The sequence below is a fragment of the Hemicordylus capensis genome, chromosome 2 (assembly GCF_027244095.1).
Source record: "Hemicordylus capensis ecotype Gifberg chromosome 2, rHemCap1.1.pri, whole genome shotgun sequence".
In the NCBI taxonomy this organism is placed as follows: Eukaryota; Metazoa; Chordata; class Lepidosauria; order Squamata; family Cordylidae; genus Hemicordylus; species Hemicordylus capensis.
Window position 1 is genome coordinate 421,025,567 of NC_069658.1, and position 12,895 is coordinate 421,038,461.

Consider the following 12,895-nt stretch of genomic DNA (forward strand, 5'->3'; position numbering starts at 1 on the left):
CTGAATCGCCACCAAACGATCCGGAGGTAACTGGAGACATCCGTCTCCAGATGACCTCAACATGTGATGGGGATCGATCATACAGAAGAAGGCGCTCTCTAAGACTCTCTCTCTCTTTACTCAATATATAGCAACAAACCCAGGTCTGTCACAATCCCAGCTCTCTAAGTTGTAACCTTGCACAATACATGTGTTTTAAAACACTGGATTATCACACTAACACTTTATAATGTTAGGGTCAAACTTTAGGTATATATCCAAATGATAATATGTGAAGGGGCCCTCTCTGTATGAGTTTCCCAGTACTGGGAATAATGGAAAATAATAGAAGTAGCAACGCAGCAGCAATGATGCACTCCTTAGGAGGCACAGAAGGGTCTCACATTTGCAAGCAGTGAGGATGGGCTATTCAGTGGCTCGGAAGCAACATGAGTGCTTCCTTCGTGGATCGGAGGGGTGATGCACGCAGTATGTAAGCCAGAGTTCCTGTATCAGCAAGGGACTTATCTTTCACATCAGTGCCTGACGTGATGAGGAAAATTACTCAAAGTAGTCCCATTGAAATTGAAAGGGCAATGCCTAACTTTTATTTCTAATTTCAACGGGACTACTTTGAGTAATTTTCCTCATCATATCAGCCAATATTAGGAAGAGAGTCACGTGCACATAGCTATTTTCAACATGGAAGTGAAGCCTTTGCTAGAGTGGGGCTCGAGTACACCTTTTTTTTTTTAGATTGAAGAATAAATTAGAAATTTAAAAATATATCTCTATCAATAGATGAGAGAGAGAGAGAGATTTTAATAATAGAAATATATTATATTATGAAAACATCTCTCTCACCTACTGATATATATCTCTCATCTACTTTTCTATAGTGGTGAGTATCCCTGCCTTTCACACAGGCCACTGGGGTTCAGTTCCCTGATGGCAAGCCAGCATGCTTTGTTGTATTTAAGATACCAGCATCTAACAATGACCCTCTCCAGTGGATGATGATCAGACTCCACACGACACCCCTAGAGGCTGATTTGCAAAATGGTGACCCCAGATGTTAATATGCATAAGCTTTTCTACAATCATTTACATTAGTAACACTTCTTCTACTTTGTGATTGGTTACAACCTAGGAAGTTCGTACAATTTAGGCATATGTCACTTCTTAGCTTTTTAATAGAGAACCACAATGCAGAAGCCCCCAACCCAAATACATCATTTGTCCATGACAATCCCTATTCCAATAAGACCTGCCCAATTTCAAACACCCCCCATCTCTTAATTTCAGAATGCCAGTTAAGCCTGTTTGGGTTTCTGCTGGTGCCACATTATTTTACCTAGCTAATTAATCGGCTGACAAGGTCCATTTACCATATTAAGGGCCACTTATAGCCAGTTGCTTCATATGGGCCACAAATAGATATGAAGTACTTGGGTTTCTCATAACTACCTAACGTTTTCTCCTTCCCCACTGATGAAATCTGTGATCTAAAACACGCCTCAAGCATGTTCAGCTACTGATGACTGACACTAATTGACAAGAAATAGCCAGCCACAATGTTGCAACTGAGCCCTCTTAACCCTTAGATAACCTTATGGATTTATCACACCAATAGTTACCACCCCAATTCCATAACATTCCATAATTTTCCTGACACAATGCACCAGCAAAACCTCACTGTGCCACAGAACTACTACAGAGGAGCGGCAGATTAATTTTTTAATCTGTCAGAATTAATTTCCACTGTGCTGTTGATCTGTTAGCACCTCTATCATATGAGAGTGCAGAGTGGCAGAGGGCAGTTCGCTAGAAAACGCTTAATCATTTCTTCCCTAGAGCTATGTAGCACTGAAAGAACCTTAACTAGAAGAAATGAATTCCATGGAACGTATCACTGACAGCTTGTTGTCAAAAGTGGCAATGTGGTTTCCAAAGCTGGCACTAACCAAAGGTCACTTCATTCACTCTAGCTGGCCACTTGTTTCTGCATCTCTTAAATGAAGAGTAGGTAGGGATGACCCACACAGTATTGCAGCAGCAGCTTCTATGAACAGATGGGAACCTAGTGCTGCAATATTGTGAGAGTGCCCTCCTCCCTGGACAGGAACAACATCAAAGGAAGTGGCTAGGCAAGGTTATCAAGCACATAGTAGCTGCAGTCATCCCTGTCTAGCCTTTTGCCCATGCATGGAAATAGCCTTCAGGATTTCAGTGTCTGTCGACTCTCTGAGGCAAGTGCCGCCAACGCTCCCTTGACAAATCCAGCAGCTTGCCTATATATGCACAATACACATTTATAGATGGTTATCTCTACCAACTGTAACAGGAAAACCTGCTTTTCCAGTGTCACGGAGACCAATAGCTGAAGTACTGGCAGAGCAATGGTGTGTGTGATGGGGAGGGGCAATTTTCATCAATCTTCTCTTCCCTCTGGAGTTGGCTATGACTCCCCCAAAAATGTCCCTAGGAGTTATACAGAGGGAAGGGCAGTTTGTCAAAAAATAATAATAATAACCCCCTGCCCTGTAGCACCAGCACAGCAATGGCTGCACCCACACTTCATTAGTCTGGATGCTGAGCTGTTGTTTTTAAGTAGACTCCTTTCCTTGGTAAATTGACATGCACTAGCAGTAAAGCATTCACAGTAACAGAGCTCATGAACTCACTGCTTAGGCATGGCTAAGTGATTACATGCCTAACATATACGCATATAAACTACTATTCTCATATACAATTTTTAGATTGTTTTAAAAAATATTTTTCTTTCCTTTACAAATGAAACTGGGCAGAATTCTACCATATATGGATTTAATTTAGTAGGGTTGCTGGGAGCAAGATAAAATAGCTTTCTAACTCAGTTTTAGGGATGTGCACGAATCAATCTTTGCGACTTGATTCAAGTTTGAATCAAATCAGCCTGATTCAATTCAAGCTTGAAACTGCTGCCTCTGGGGTCAATTCAGTTCAAATTTGATTTGATTTGATTTGAATTTAAATTGATTTGGCTAATTTTTAAGGGCTAGGGGGCACCAAAGTGGATTGGGTGGTAGGGCCCCATGGGTACCAACTACCACCCAACCCCCAAAGGAATTGGGCAAAGGAGTGAATTTTAAAGAATGTTTATGTGTGATGTCGATTCTCAGTTGTGAAATTTCAAACCAAGAATCCACACCAAGATGCAAGGGAGATTGCCAGCCAATCATGAATGAGATAGTGCAAAGGAACCAACCAGAGTGGCAGAGAAGCTCAGAGGGCTCAAATTGTGGGGACAAAATGGTTACTTGAATATCTGAATCAATATGAGCTGAAATCTAGGGCAATTTGATTCAAACTCGAATCTGTTTAGTGCCCCCATTGGTGATTTGATTTGAGGTTGGATCACTTGAATCAACCACATTCAATTGATTAAGCCATGAATCGATTGGCAAATTCCTTAGTCAGTTTGATGCAGTCATCAAGGGAACTGGCTGAAACTCAGCCAAGGGGACAATATACTTATCAGGAGCCTCACACAAGGCATTAACAGCTGATCTTCAGAAGTATCACATAGTATTCACTGGGGTTGGGAAGGAGGACTGTATAATAGTTATAGAAAAGGGGAAACTGCTATAAAAATGTTGGGTCAGAGACAAATTTCTTACCCAGCTGCTAGAATTGAGCCTTCAGTCAGGCCAGAAAGAAGGGTGTAATGACACAGGGCATAACTGGGCTGGGCTCTCTGCTGCATCAGCTACAGAATAAAAATGTGAGTCTTTTAGGCAAGGATATATTCTGGGCAGGCATCACGGCCACATATGGGCTGTGGACAATGAGTTCGCTGTCTCTGATTTTGATCTGTATCACTCTAGCACTATATAGTATAGCACTATATCAGTTAAATACTTGAGCAATTTCTCCATGCCTGTATTCCTTTTGCAAAATCAAAATTAACCTTGGTATCATGCCAACCAAGAAATCTGTATATGTGCTTTCAAATAATTATTCTACAGATGATTGGCCAACATGCCATGTAAGAAAAGATGGGTAGTTGGAGCACGGCCCCTGCGGCTGCGTCTATGTAAACACCACCGATTGCGTTGCAGAACAGGGCTATTTCGCTCCATCGTAGAGTTGCATGAAAATAGTTACATATACATCCATTGGAAATAATGGGTGTTTCACCGTGCAACTGTATTTGCAGAATTTTACCATGGAGTGGAACCACCCCCTTCCACCACACTGTTAGCAGTGTTTACACAAACATAGCAGTGCAGGCAGTGTTCAAACCACCTGCATTTCCTTGCACAGTATATCAGCCACAATCATTAGAAAAAAATATACACCACTTTTCAACAAAAAAAAATTCAAGGCAGTTTACAAAGCAAAAGGAACAGGGGGGAAATGATTCCCCTGTCCCAAAAGGGTTCACAGACTAAACACACAGAGAAATATATCAGTAATGTATTGCTATGGTGGGCTGAATAGGGACAGTTGCTCTCCTCCTGCTAAATACATTGAAACAACTTCTCATCTTAACTATACTGGCTCTACTGTGCCAGTATAAGAGAACCACCACTCTGACAAGTGCTTCTATACCAAGTTAGCAGATATGTATATATTGTTAGCTCTCACTTTTTGTGTTGGTTTCTTTTCTGCTTTACTTACTGACCTCTGCAGCAAAATCATGTATTTAAAAGGAAATGTTGGGTGCACTTGATGAAAGTATGGATGTGTGCAATGTCATCTGTTGTTTCATTTAGCTCCTTCCACCTGAGATGGCAGACTCCACAACAGATGCAGGAAAGCAAGGAGATATCACAAGTACAAGCACACACATCAATTTGCTGGCAGTGTCAACCCTTGCGTTTCCACTAGGCACAAGGCAGAGATACGAGGGAGATGCAAAACAGAGACAGGCGTTTGATTAGAAAAGAGAAGCTGTGAACTCTTCTAGCTTGTCCTCTTCCATCAGAGAAACTGGGATGGAGAATTTTGCTTGTGTTTGTTTTTGAAAGGAGGGACAGTGGAAAAGAGAATCCTGCCCAAAAGTGAAAGTGAAAAGTGAATATTGTAAACTGCCCAGGGAATTTTTTGTATGGAGAAGTATACAAATGTACTAAATAAAATAAATAATTACATAAATACATAAAGACATTTGTGTTATGCTTCAAGTGGTAAGTTCATAATCTAGCAGCCATGTTGTTGATCATAGAGTCACATGTTGGTAAAGGTACCAGGAGGGCATCAAATCAAACTTCCAGTCCCAAGGCAGGATCTCGCACACCTCTTGGCAGTAGGTTCTACAGATGCTGGTGAAACTCACCAGGCTTCATCTCAGAAATGAGCTTCGAGAGTCCATCATGGACTCTCTAAGGAAAGCTAATCATTATAGAACCCAAATTCTTCTCCTGTTTGGACTATATTCTGATCCAGAGAATATTTCCTGACTTTCCCATCCTGCCCCTTAATCCCATACTTACAGTAGTAGTAGCAGTGGTGCCTCTGCCATGGTGAGAAGGAAAAGGGAAGTCTATCACAACCTCCCACCCCTCTCCGATTAGCATGGAGTAAAAGCCTCATTGGCCTTGGGCAATATAATTTTCTCAAGGGCTACTGACATTGCAGGGAGGCAGGCAGGTGACTTCCAAAAATTTGGCTTAGAAAATGTTGAGCTATTCCCAATTTTTAAAAAAATGTAGCTTAACGTATTTGCGTAGTGGTTAGAGTGTTGGACTAGGACTGGGAAGATCCGAGTTTGAATCCCCATTCGACCATGAAACTCACTGGGGCAGTCATGTATTTCTCAGCCTAACCTACCTCACAGGGCTGATGTGAGGACAAAAATAACCACGTACACCACTCTGAGCTCCTCTGAGGAAGAGCGGGATATAAATGTAATAAATAAATAAATAAACAACACCCATCACTTCTTTCAGGACAAACAAAAGGAAGTCTTTCTTCATGTAATGCCTAATTATTTTCATGTTCTTAAAAAATGGTGAGGGCCACTTGCTTAGAGGGTTGCTTTACACGCAGTAAATATTTTTTCTGGGCATATTCCAACCCTACGCAAGTATGTAATAGCGGGCCAGTTCAAATGATATGGCTGGCAGCACATCTGAAGAAGAAGGGGGCGTGCCAAGAGCAAACCCATTAAGATATCCTCCACAGACATTCCAGTGCCCTTCTGGCACATCTCTTGATCACATGTGGGGGGTTGTTCACATGGTTCCTAAAATATTTGTTTCAATAAGTACTTGGAGCACGTGTAGATGAACAGCCCCCAAATGCAATCAATTGACACACCAGGAGGGAATCAGAATATCTGTGGAGGTCATCCAATGGGTGCACTCTTAGCATGCCCCCTTCTTCTTCATGTGAGCTACCAACAATAGCATTTGAATCTGCCTAATATGAATAACAAGCATTTTCCTAGACATGCATAATACATGTGGGGACCCACAGACAATGAAAACCTCCAAGCACATGCTCCCAGGGGTTTAGTGATGAGTGTCTCCCATACACTTTTGTGTTGATGCACTGCTGTAGTCCCAGAACATTCAATTGTCACATAAAGCAGAGACAAGGAGAAGGAAAATCGGCTAAAACGGGTAGATTGTTTCTGGATGAATTGTTGTAGATGCTCAAGCATTTATGACTCTTGGTTGTTTAACAATAGCAGCAACCAAAGAGTTTCCCCTCCTAAATTAGGCTGCAGAAATAAAGAAAGCTTGTGGAGGAAGCCAGGAGTGGGTTTTGTGTAAAAGGGCTGAGAGCTTGGTTACTAAAAACAAATTCCTGGGCTAAGCATGTGCTCAGAGGTACTCTGTTCTTTATCTCTAGTTGTGTTTCCATCCCGAGTCACTGTTTTACACTGGCTCTAGTGTAACTTCAGAGTTCCAATAAAAAACAAAGTTGATTCCATAAGTCTGACATCTGACCACCTTTGGTATAAAATACGAAGCCGTGCTGGCCAACATTCTAACGAAGCATGATTTGTTGGGCACAGTTGTTCTGATGCAGTGTGGTTCGAACAGACCACCCGCTAGGAGTGGCGCTAGGAGTGATGACAGAGTGGTGAGTGCTACGGAGCTAGCAAATGAGTGCATGGCTTACTACACAGTACCTAGGCTAGGGATGTGCACAAAACCAGCTTGGCCTGTTTGGTTCAAATTTGAACCAGCTTTGAACCAAGGTAGGTAGGTTCGGTTTTGGTTTTGCTCACCCCCCACCCAGTTCAGTTCAGATTCGAACCCAATTCGAACCAGTTCTAAAAGGTTCTAGATAGGGTATAAAGGGGACTCAAAATGGGGATCCATTATTCCCTATGCAGAGCACCTAGGGGCACAAAACCATGGTGGGTGGTAGGTACCCAGAGGTGCCAACTATCACCCAAACCCCAAAGCAATTGGACATTCCTGTAATTTTTAATGATTTTCTGAAGATCTTTCAACTACTCGTATAATGCAGTCATTTTTAATATCAGACCTTTGATGACCCTCCTGCACTTTTTATTCATTTTATGTAGCAGATTTTATAATCCTATTATCTGTTTAACTTACCCACCTTACTATTTTAATTAGGAGTTTTATGCATTCTTTTAGTCCATATGTATTTTAGCTACTCTGTTTGCACTTCATAGCATATCTTATACATTTTGTATTTTTAAGATCCCTCCCTTCTTAGTTTTAATTGTTACACCAATCTCAATCTCAGTAATACAAGTAACAATCTTTTATATAATCTATTTTATTGTATTACTGTTTCATACCTGTGCTGGTCTTTGAAAGATTGATTGATTGATTGATTGATTGATTGACTGATTGATTGATGAAAAGTTCTTCATAGGAATACACTAAGAGAACTCATAGAGCAACCAATAACCCAATTTGTGTGGACTTGCTGCTGTATGAGTTCTGTGAATGAATCCCTATGAAGAACTTCACACACACACACACACACACACACACACACACACACACACACCCCTAAGAATCCACTCTGATAGACTGTGGAAGAGGTTGGAAACTAAAAAAAATCTGGGGGTGGGGCATAAACCCCACTGGCTTGGGGCTCCTGGGGGGAGTTGTGGCACAACCTGCTGTGCCCCCAAACCCACTTTGATGTGCCCAGGCACCCCCCCCAATGGGGGGGCAGCTGGGCCACCTCAAAACCTCATTGTTCCCTATGGGGGGAAAATAAAAATGGAAAAATCTCTTTTTAAAAAATCATTAAAAATCACAAGAGTGCCTGATTACTTTTATGGTGGTAGTTGGCACCCCTGGGTACCTACCACCCACACATGTTTTGTGCCTCTAGCAGGCCACAATCCAACAGGCAGTGATGCAATTAAAAAGACACAAAGCTGAAAACCAAGAAACCACCACAGAGACAGACCTGCTGCTGTGCCCACACAACTGCAAAACCAAGGAAACCAAACCAAGAGATTACAGCAGTCACAAACAAACAAGACCTAGCAAGATGGCACAAGGCAGGAAAACCAACCCAGCACGTAAACTGCAAAGAAAGAGGGCGAGGTAAAAATACACCACATTGAAGTGGAACTTCAAATAACGCACCTTGATTTTCTGTTCCTCTCTTTGTGCATGCATTTTGCCTGTGGGGGAAAGTGCCTCAGAGGGGCAGGTCCACCACATCTTTGTAGGAGGCCACACAGGCCCCAGACGCGTGGCGACACCGGACCACATAGTCATCATCGACATGCATGTGTGTTTGATGTGTGCATGTGTGTGCTAGACTGAAGAGGGGAAAGAGAGGAGGCCCTAAATAAATTAAAAGGAGAGGAAAGTCCAACTCAGAGGTGGGTCCGTGGAGGCCACACATGATGTGGTGTGGCAGCAGACCGCTTGCTCATCATTGCCAGTACATGCATGTTTGGTGCATGTGTGCATGTCAGAACTAAATTGGAGAGGGAAAAGAGAGGGGAGCCTAAATAAACACATTTAACAAATACATATATACAACTATATACAAATCCATCTATACAGCTATTTATACACCAACTATCTACACAAACCAAACACTATCTACATAAAAGAAATAAACTTATAGTAACACCCACACAACAGAACCTCCATGCATGCACGCACAGACACACACACACACACACACACACACACACACACACACACATGCACACAGCACTTCTACACAAGCACATATTTACACCTTTACAGTTTGAAATTTTTACAAATCTACATTTTTACAGTCCCCGCCGCTGCCTTCCCCTCCCCAAGTCACCTATGTACATATTCAAAAATTTGCATACTTACAAATCTACATTTTCACAGATCCCCATTTTACAGTCCCCACCGCTGCTTCCCTCACAAGTCACCTATGTACACATTCAAAAATTTACATACTAACAAATCTACATATTTACATATCTACACATTTACAAATATACAGAGTGCCACACTGGCACAACCGCCTAGTGTTTGTGTGTGCACCCACAGCCCCCTGAGTGCTGTGGTCAGATGGAACCAGGGGCTAGTTCAGCATCAGGTTATGCCAGTGGGGGAGGGCTGTCAAGTTGCCATGTCACAGCACTAACAGGCACACTGTGACATGGCACGGCTGAAGAAGGAAGGGGAGGGGAGGGATGAGTGGAAGTTGTCACCGGGCAAGTGACATAGGTGGCCCCATGGGTCATCCATTGGCCAATCACTTGCCCAGCTCAATGTCCATCTCAGGGTAGCCCAGCAGGGGGTGGTTGACCTTGAGGAAGACCAACTGCTCGACCAAGCCAGGGTCCAACTGGGACCGAGTGGGTGTTACCACGTTGCCATCATGTGAAAACACCCACTCGCTCTGGATGCTGGATGGCAAGAAGGAGAGGAGGTCCGGAGGTCCAGAGGTCCAGAGGGCCAAAGGAGAGGAAGAGGTCCGGCTAGACTTGGTGGTGGGTTGCCCAGAACTGTGTGTGGTCCATCTCAGGGTCTTCCTCAACAGGCTCCTCCAAGAACTGGGCAACACATTGTGCAGCACTGGTGGGCCTGGTAGGCTGAGCTTCCCACAAACTGGGCAAGGCACCAAGGCACACCCACTTAAATAACTGAGCTGACTTAGTGGGAGGAACAGCCTGTTGTGTTGGCACCTCTGCCTGGGATGCGACGCCACCAGACTGAGAAGAAGACAGGGTGGGGGTTGAAGGGCTGCCCACACTGTTGTTGCTGGGTGTGGGTCAGGCATGCTTGGGGGGCACACCATCACCACCATCCTGGTCTCTGCTGGTCCTCATAACCTCCTCCTCCATAACTCTATCGACCTCCTGGGCAAGTCATCCGTGCAAACAACATTGCCCTTGATGGTCAGGTCACAGAGACAAGCCAGGACGTACTCCTCTCTGTCACCCAGTTCATTGACTAGTCTGTCGACAACCCCAGTCCTCAGACTTCCAGCCAGAGCACACCTCTCTGGCACGGTCAGCAAGGTCCAGAATTCACCCAACAGTTTCTCCAGGAGGAGAGCTATGGGCAGAGCCTGACTCAGGGGAGTGGTATTGGTCACAGGACCCCATGCCTTCTTTCCTGTCCACCACCATGGCCTCCCACACCAACTTGGGTATAGGGGTGTGCACAAAACTAGTTTGCTTGGTTTGGTTCGAATTTGAAGTGGGTTTGAACTGGGGTGTGGTGGTTCGGTTTTGATTTTGCTCGGAAACCGCCCCCCCCCCCAGTTTGTTTTGGATTCGAACCAGGTTTGGACTGGTTCAAACTAGTTTGAACTGATTCAAACTGGTTCAAACTGGTTTGAGCCTCCAAAATGGGTTTGGGTGGTAGGCACCCATGGGTGCCAACTACTTCACAACCCCTAAAGCAGTCGGACACTCCTACAATTTTTTAATGAATGTTTTTAAAATATATATTATTTCCCATTATTTCCTGTGTGGAGTACCCAGGGGCACGAAAGGGTAACTGATAACTGATTTTTTTTATTTTTTTAGAAATTCACCATTAATAGGGGGGGCACCCAATTGCCTTGGGGTTTGGTGAGTGGTAGGCACCTCTGGGTGCCTACCACCCCACCTTTTGTGCCCCTGGGTACTCCACATAGGAATTAATAGCCAATATTTTTTAAAAAATCAAAAATTGATTAAAAAAAGTAGGTGTGTCTGATTGCTTTGGGGTTTGTCTGGTAGTTGGCACCCATGGGTGCCTACCACACAAACCAGTTTTGGAGGTTCATACTGGTTTTAAGTGGTTTGAATTGAACCAGGCTCAGTTCGGTGTGAATTCGAATCAGCAGGTCAAACCCAATATCTGGTTCGGTTCAAATTTGAACTGTCGGACTAAACTGGTTTGAATTCAAACTAGTTCGAATTCAAACTGATTTGCACATCCCTACATGGGGACCCCCCTCCCACATCTGCCTGCCACCCTGCTGCAAGCTCTGCTTGCCACACGGCGCTCAGACATTCCCAAACCCCATGGGCTTTTTAAAAAATTTAGGGGGGTATTAAAAGTGGGGAGTATCTAAAAAACCCTTATTAAAAAAACTAATTGTAAAAAACCTACCCACCCACTCCACCCACAACAATACAATACAATGCAATGCAATACAAATACAAATACAATGGGGTGCAACTAAGGAAGGGAACCTGTAAAAATAAGAAACAACCTGTAAAAAGAGGGAGGGAGGGAGGGAGGGAGAGAGAGAGAGAGAATGAGAACCTGTAAGAAAAAAAAGACACAGAAAAAATATCTCCCCCAACCCAAACCAGAAAGGAGGCCCTATTTAACAAAAGCTAAGGAAAAGGGAGTCAGCAAGAAAAGAGTTTTAAAAAAAGAAAAGTAGCTGCTCCAGAGAAAATAAGAAAAACCCCACTCCCCCCAAAAAATTAAAGCAACTGACAGCTGCTGAGCTGAGGATTCTAATCTCAACTCAGCCCAGAATTAAAAGCAGCAGCCACCACAGAAGCAAAAGCTATGCTGGCCTTGGCCTTGGCCAAGACTCTCAGGCCAGAGGGCCTGTCTTCCCCACCCTCCCCCCCCAACCCAGAATAGGAGAGCAGAGAGAGAGAAAGTGACTCACTCATTCGGGGGTGGGCAGCAGCAGAAGCACACACACACATGTGCACGCACACATACACACACACACCAGCGGGGGAAAGGTTTAAAGCAGAAGGGAATGGGGGGGGGAAGCAGAGAAACAGGTAGGCAGAGGGGGACTGAAGGGAAGAAACAAATAGAGCAGCCAGCACTCAGCAAGCCAAGGACTGCAGCAAGAGTGATTTTTCAAGGCCAGAGGCTTGCCTTTAAATAAAACTTGGAACTCCCTGCTTTTGAAGCCCCCACCTTTGTCCTCCCCCCAGCCAATAGGGGGCCAGTTCTCAAAGAGTGGCACCACTGCAGAGCTTAGCAGAGAGCCAGACTCATCTGGCCAATCAGGGAAGCATGAGCTCGGCCAATGAAATCAAGCAACACAAATGACACAAAATGGAGGATAGCACCTAAAATGGAGGCTTGAGCCTTAAAACCAGTTCGAACCAAACCAGGCTCGATTGGTTTGAACTCAGACCAGCATTGCCAATGCAATGCCTGGTTTGGTTTGAACCTTCAAACCTTCGAACCGAACCAGTTGCAATTTGAACTGATTCAAACTCAAACCAGGTTGCACATCCCTAATCTAGGCCACTGTGCTTTTAACTGTATAAATCCCAGATGGTACAGGGGAAGAGAGTTGGAGAGGTGCTAGCTCCTTGGTTATCCTTCTTTTCCCAAAGCAACCACATAATGCTTAATTTCCCTTGAGAACATTTGATTATGGTTCATTCATGATACCATATTTGAAAGACACTATCAGAAAATAATTTTTTTTGTCCCAGTACTGGTGTCACTATTAATAGACAGCTTAAAGTTAATGCTCCCACAGTGATTCATAGATGGTCAGGAGTTAT